Source organism: Eleutherodactylus coqui, chromosome 3 (assembly GCF_035609145.1).
Source record: "Eleutherodactylus coqui strain aEleCoq1 chromosome 3, aEleCoq1.hap1, whole genome shotgun sequence".
Taxonomy (NCBI): Eukaryota; Metazoa; Chordata; class Amphibia; order Anura; family Eleutherodactylidae; genus Eleutherodactylus; species Eleutherodactylus coqui.
Window position 1 is genome coordinate 316,181,144 of NC_089839.1, and position 7,438 is coordinate 316,188,581.

At 42.5% G+C, this 7,438-nt stretch overlaps 2 non-coding genes across 2 annotated transcripts; both read left to right on the forward strand.

Moving 5' to 3' along the window:
* Positions 1-3,167: 3,167 nt before the first annotated feature.
* LOC136622778 (U12 minor spliceosomal RNA) lies at positions 3,168-3,314 on the forward strand. Its single transcript, XR_010791960.1, has one exon. It is a non-coding gene; the product is annotated as a U12 minor spliceosomal RNA (small nuclear RNA).
* Positions 3,315-6,419: 3,105 nt separating this feature from the next.
* On the forward strand, positions 6,420-6,566 carry LOC136622789 (U12 minor spliceosomal RNA). Its single transcript, XR_010791971.1, has one exon. It is a non-coding gene; the product is annotated as a U12 minor spliceosomal RNA (small nuclear RNA).
* Positions 6,567-7,438: the final 872 nt, after the last annotated feature.

Sequence of the window (7,438 nt, forward strand, 5' to 3'; positions counted from 1 at the left end):
TACAGGTTGCCCTGTGGAGGATCAGCCTACTTTGCGGGACCTTCAGGAGCTGTGATCTGCCCACCCTGCTGATTGTGTTCAATGAAAGAAATCCATGGTTGTAAGAGGGCTTCTCTCTATTCTGGATGATTCTATGTGTGGAATTTGATGCATATTTAAGCTATTCTCAATGCTGTGGATCAGGCGTGTGGAACACAGAATGTTCCAGTGTGCGTGAAAGCCCCCTAGGTTGGTGCATCCAACATAGAATGACCTATTCACCTTGGTATTTTTTCTGTGCGAGTATAAACCAATTAAAAAATTTTTTAAATTCACACGCGAATGGAACACATCGATAAGGACAACATTTGCCCTTTCCCAGTCTTCTGGATCTTCACCTGTCCTCCGGAAATTTTCAAAGATTATGGTTAGTGGTTCAGCAATTATCTCCACTGCTTCCTTCAGTATCCTAGGATCTAATTCATCAGGACCTGGAGACTTGAATTCATTTAAGTTAGCTAAGTTTTCCCTCACCATCTCTCTGCTTATAGATAGCCTGCATTCTTGTATTCGCCCATTAACACCGTGAAGATCAGCTGATGCTAAATCTACTTTCTGAGAGAAAACAGATACAAAATAGGAATTTAGAAGTTCATTCTTCCCAATATCATTCTTAACCAATTCACCATTTTCATCCTGTAAACATCCTATAGCATCTTGGACTTTTATTTTGCTTGGACCCCCAGAGTCTCTTTTTATTGCTTTTGGCCTCTCTTACAAGCCTCAATTCATTTTCAGCTTTTAGCTTTTCTGACACTTGCCCTACAGTTTTTGCAGACAGCATTTTATTCTTCTTTAGATTTTCCCCCTCTTTCCATTTGATCAACAAAATTTTCTTCCTTTTTAAAATCTATGTTAAGTTCTGTGTTCATCCATCCTGGTCTCTTTAAATGCTTCTCATTCTTCCTTCTTTTAGGGATTGGTAACGATTGTGCTTTGACAATCTCATTTCACAATATTTCCCAACCTTCTTGGACATTTCTGTCCTTAAGAACATCCAGCCATTGGAGTCTTCCTCTCCTCTTTCTGAAATCCAACCTTGCAGTCTAAGTCTTCTCAGGTCTTCCTCCCCTTGTTATCCAACATCTAAGGATATCATGATCACTGCCTCCTAAGGTCCCAGCCACCCTTACTCCCTCCACCTTTCCCTCCCTGTTGGTGAGAGTTAGGTCCAAGATAGCAGATCCCCTTGTTTTCTCTTCTACCTTCTGGAAGATAAAGTTGTCAGCAAGAGCGGATAAGAATTGGTTGGATCCATTACTTTTATCTGAGAGATTCCCAACAAATGTCTGGATGGGTAAAATCTCCCATGATCACCATGTTGGGCTTCTTTGAGAGCTTGGCCATCTGATGTAGAAAGAGCTTCTCCATATCTTCTGCTTGTCCAGGCGGCCTATAGTAAATGCCTACAAGGGTGTCCTTTCTGTTGTTCTCTCCTTGTATTCTTACCCAAACAGTTTCTACAGAACTCCCAGCTGTGAAGCTTGAATCTCAGTGGAGATGATGCTTTCCTAACATGCATTACAACACCTCCCATTTTCTTGGGTCTGTTTCTTATAAATACATTATGTCCTTCAAGCCTTGTATCCAATCATTTGTATCATTCCACCAAGTTTTTGTGATGCCGATGACATCATATTTCTCTTCCTGTGTTCGGAGCTCCAATTCCCCATGTTTGTTTCCCATGCATTGTGTAGAAACATGTTAGTTTGTGATCAGTGTCTCTTGCTCCTCTACTTTCCTTCTGAATGTTTTGTCTTTCTTCTTCCTTTTTCACTTCAAATAATACGTATTATTGGATGCATATTTTTGCTTTTCACATCATATTGTTCTAGTTTTAAGCTCTCCTGATTAGTCTAGCAAGGCGCCTGCCAAATCCTGTTTTTGTAAGGTGCAACCCGTCTCTAGCAAGCAGTCCATCATATAGGTAGTTCACTCCATGGTCTAGGAATCCATATCTTTGCTGACTGAACCATTGACATAGCCAGTTGTTCACCTCTAGAATCCTGCTCCATCTTCTTATTCCACGGCCATCCACTGGGAGGATGGATGAGAAGACCACCTGAGCTCCTAGTTCCTTCCCCTTCCGGCTGAGGTCTTCAAACTCTCTGCAGATAGTTGCAATGTCATTTTTTGCAGAGTCATTTGTCCCTACATGTATTAGTAGGAATGGGTAGTTGTCTGCAGAACTGAAGAGTCTTGATAGCCTATCAGACACATCTTTGATTTGTGCCCCTGGAAGACAGCACACCTCACGTGAGGCTGTGTCATGTCTGCAGACAACGGCCTCTGTTCCTCTCAATAGGGAATCCCCCACAACCAGCACTCTCCCCCTCTTCTTCACAACAACACTTCTTTTTCTCCATCCAAGAGGATTCTGAGTGCTTACTGGACTGTTCTCTGTGGGCAAAGTCATTTCTTGCTGTACTTCTTCATTGTTCTCCTGCGGTAGAGCCTGGTACTGGTTCCTGAGCAGTATGGGTGCTGGCTGACTCCTGATAATCCGGCTTCTTTGGGTCACATGCTTCCATTCCTCGACTTCTACGGCTACACTGAAAACATATTTTCCTTCAACATTTTGAAGACTTACTTCTGCTCTGTCAAGGCAATCCTCCTCTTCCTTAATGAGTTACAATGTAGCTATTCTCTCCTGAAGACTCTGCACCTTTTCCTCCAACAGAGGCACAAGTTTGGCTTTTCCTTTGGTAGATCTGTAAACATGTAGCATATGGCTACTCACCCCTTCCATGTTGTCAGTTGATGTCTACTTGCAAACTTCTAAAAGTCAAGAATTCCAGTGATCATATATAACCTATAAGATGCTACTATGCATAAAACATTTGGCAATGTCCTTCAAGCAGCTAGACCTGGCTAGACCCAGCGCTCAAAATGCAACAGGCATATGCAAATTCTTTTCCTGGACCTCCAATCTCTGGTCTGGAGATGGCCTCTGAGCAGCTAGACCCCACTAAACCCAGAAATCTTCCCACTCACAGCGACTTTTCACTTTTCCCAGAATGCACCAGGAATATGCAAATTATCTTCCTGGACCTCCACTCCCTGTTCTCCCTAATACAGACAGGATGGGTCCAGAGGGCGATTGCTCCAGGTGGCCACAGGTGAAGGGTATGCCTTAAACTAATGAGTAAGGAAAATAACGAGTCTGGGTGACACCAGCTCCTCACTACATGTGAGAGGAATTTTTGAATGGGTACAGGTTGCCCTGTGGAGGATCAGCCTACTTTGCGGGACCTTCAGGAGCTGTGATCTGCCCACCCTGCTGATTGTGTTCAATGAAAGAAATCCATGGTTGTAAGAGGGCTTCTCTCTATTCTGGATGATTCTATGTGTGGAATTTGATGCATATTTAAGCTATTCTCAATGCTGTGGATCAGGCGTGTGGAACACAGAATGTTCCAGTGTGCGTGAAAGCCCCCTAGGTTGGTGCATCCAACATAGAATGACCTATTCACCTTGGTATTTTTTCTGTGCGAGTATAAACCAATTAAAAAATTTTTTAAATTCACACGCGAATGGAACACATCGATAAGGACAACATTTGCCCTTTCCCAGTCTTCTGGATCTTCACCTGTCCTCCGGAAATTTTCAAAGATTATGGTTAGTGGTTCAGCAATTATCTCCACTGCTTCCTTCAGTATCCTAGGATCTAATTCATCAGGACCTGGAGACTTGAATTCATTTAAGTTAGCTAAGTTTTCCCTCACCATCTCTCTGCTTATAGATAGCCTGCATTCTTGTATTCGCCCATTAACACCGTGAAGATCAGCTGATGCTAAATCTACTTTCTGAGAGAAAACAGATACAAAATAGGAATTTAGAAGTTCATTCTTCCCAATATCATTCTTAACCAATTCACCATTTTCATCCTGTAAACATCCTATAGCATCTTGGACTTTTATTTTGCTTGGACCCCCAGAGTCTCTTTTTATTGCTTTTGGCCTCTCTTACAAGCCTCAATTCATTTTCAGCTTTTAGCTTTTCTGACACTTGCCCTACAGTTTTTGCAGACAGCATTTTATTCTTCTTTAGATTTTCCCCCTCTTTCCATTTGATCAACAAAATTTTCTTCCTTTTTAAAATCCATGTTAAGTTCTGTGTTCATCCATCCTGGTCTCTTTAAATGCTTCTCATTCTTCCTTCTTTTAGGGATTGGTAACGATTGTGCTTTGACAATCTCATTTCACAATATTTCCCAACCTTCTTGGACATTTCTGTCCTTAAGAACATCCAGCCATTGGAGTCTTCCTCTCCTCTTTCTGAAATCCAACCTTGCAGTCTAAGTCTTCTCAGGTCTTCCTCCCCTTGTTATCCAACATCTAAGGATATCATGATCACTGCCTCCTAAGGTCCCAGCCACCCTTACTCCCTCCACCTTTCCCTCCCTGTTGGTGAGAGTTAGGTCCAAGATAGCAGATCCCCTTGTTTTCTCTTCTACCTTCTGGAAGATAAAGTTGTCAGCAAGAGCGGATAAGAATTGGTTGGATCCATTACTTTTATCTGAGAGATTCCCAACAAATGTCTGGATGGGTAAAATCTCCCATGATCACCATGTTGGGCTTCTTTGAGAGCTTGGCCATCTGATGTAGAAAGAGCTTCTCCATATCTTCTGCTTGTCCAGGCGGCCTATAGTAAATGCCTACAAGGGTGTCCTTTCTGTTGTTCTCTCCTTGTATTCTTACCCAAACAGTTTCTACAGAACTCCCAGCTGTGAAGCTTGAATCTCAGTGGAGATGATGCTTTCCTAACATGCATTACAACACCTCCCATTTTCTTGGGTCTGTTTCTTATAAATACATTATGTCCTTCAAGCCTTGTATCCAATCATTTGTATCATTCCACCAAGTTTTTGTGATGCCGATGACATCATATTTCTCTTCCTGTGTTCGGAGCTCCAATTCCCCATGTTTGTTTCCCATGCATTGTGTAGAAACATGTTAATTTGTGATCAGTGTCTCTTGCTCCTCTACTTTCCTTCTGAATGTTTTGTCTTTCTTCTTCCTTTTTCACTTCTAATAATACGTATTAATTGGATGCATATTTTTGCTTTTCACTTCATATTGTTCTAGTTTTAAGCTCTCCTGATTAGTCTAGCAAGGCGCCTGCCAAATCCTGTTTTTGTAAGGTGCAACCCGTCTCTAGCAAGCAGTCCATCATATAGGTAGTTCACTCCATGGTCTAGGAATCCATATCTTTGCTGACTGAACCATTGACATAGCCAGTTGTTCACCTCTAGAATCCTGCTCCATCTTCTTATTCCACGGCCATCCACTGGGAGGATGGATGAGAAGACCACCTGAGCTCCTAGTTCCTTCCCCTTCCGGCTGAGGTCTTCAAACTCTCTGCAGATAGTTGCAATGTCATTTTTTGCAGAGTCATTTGTCCCTACATGTATTAGTAGGAATGGGTAGTTGTCTGCAGAACTGAAGAGTCTTGATAGCCTATCAGACACATCTTTGATTTGTGCCCCTGGAAGACAGCACACCTCACGTGAGGCTGTGTCATGTCTGCAGACAACGGCCTCTGTTCCTCTCAATAGGGAATCCCCCACAACCAGCACTCTCCCCCTCTTCTTCACAACAACACTTCTTTTTCTCCATCCAAGAGGATTCTGAGTGCTTACTGGACTGTTCTCTGTGGGCAAAGTCATTTCTTGCTGTACTTCTTCATTGTTCTCCTGCGGTAGAGCCTGGTACTGGTTCCTGAGCAGTATGGGTGCTGGCTGACTCCTGATAATCCGGCTTCTTTGGGTCACATGCTTCCATTCCTCGACTTCTACGGCTACACTGAAAACATATTTTCCTTCAACATTTTGAAGACTTACTTCTGCTCTGTCAAGGCAATCCTCCTCTTCCTTAATGAGTTACAATGTAGCTATTCTCTCCTGAAGACTCTGCACCTTTTCCTCCAACAGAGGCACAAGTTTGGCTTTTCCTTTGGTAGATCTGTAAACATGTAGCATATGGCTACTCACCCCTTCCATGTTGTCAGTTGATGTCTACTTGCAAACTTCTAAAAGTCAAGAATTCCAGTGATCATATATAACCTATAAGATGCTACTATGCATAAAACATTTGGCAATGTCCTTCAAGCAGCTAGACCTGGCTAGACCCAGCGCTCAAAATGCAACAGGCATATGCAAATTCTTTTCCTGGACCTCCAATCTCTGGTCTGGAGATGGCCTCTGAGCAGCTAGACCCCACTAAACCCAGAAATCTTCCCACTCACAGCGACTTTTCACTTTTCCCAGAATGCACCAGGAATATGCAAATTATCTTCCTGGACCTCCACTCCCTGTTCTCCCTAATACAGACAGGATGGGTCCAGAGGGCGATTGCTCCAGGTGGCCACAGGTGAAGGGTATGCCTTAAACTAATGAGTAAGGAAAATAACGAGTCTGGGTGACACCAGCTCCTCACTACATGTGAGAGGAATTTTTGAATGGGTACAGGTTGCCCTGTGGAGGATCAGCCTACTTTGCGGGACCTTCAGGAGCTGTGATCTGCCCACCCTGCTGATTGTGTTCAATGAAAGAAATCCATGGTTGTAAGAGGGCTTCTCTCTATTCTGGATGATTCTATGTGTGGAATTTGATGCATATTTAAGCTATTCTCAATGCTGTGGATCAGGCGTGTGGAACACAGAATGTTCCAGTGTGCGTGAAAGCCCCCTAGGTTGGTGCATCCAACATGGAATGACCTATTCACCTTGGTATTTTTTCTGTGCGAGTATAAACCAATTAAAAAATTTTTTAAATTCACACGCGAATGGAACACATCGATAAGGACAACATTTGCCCTTTCCCAGTCTTCTGGATCTTCACCTGTCCTCCGGAAATTTTCAAAGATTATGGTTAGTGGTTCAGCAATTATCTCCACTGCTTCCTTCAGTATCCTAGGATCTAATTCATCAGGACCTGGAGACTTGAATTCATTTAAGTTAGCTAAGTTTTCCCTCACCATCTCTCTGCTTATAGATAGCCTGCATTCTTGTGTTCCCCCATTAGCACCGTGAAGATCAGCTGATGCTAAATCTACTTTCTGAGAGAAAACAAATACAAATTAGGAATTTAGAAGTTCATTCTTCCCAATATCATTCTTAACCAATTCACCATTTTCATCCTGTAAACATCCTATAGCATCTTGGACTTTTATTTTGCTTGGACCCCCAGAGTCCCTTTTTATTGCTTTTGGCCTCTCTTACAAGCCTCAATTCATTTTCAGCTTTTAGCTTTTCCTTCACTTGCCCTACAGTTTTTGCAGACAGCATTTTATTCTTCTTTAGATTTTCCCCCTCTTTCCATTTGATCAACAAAATTTTCTTCCTTTTTAAAATCCATGTTAAGTTCTGTGTTCATCCATCCTGGTCTCTTTAAATGCTT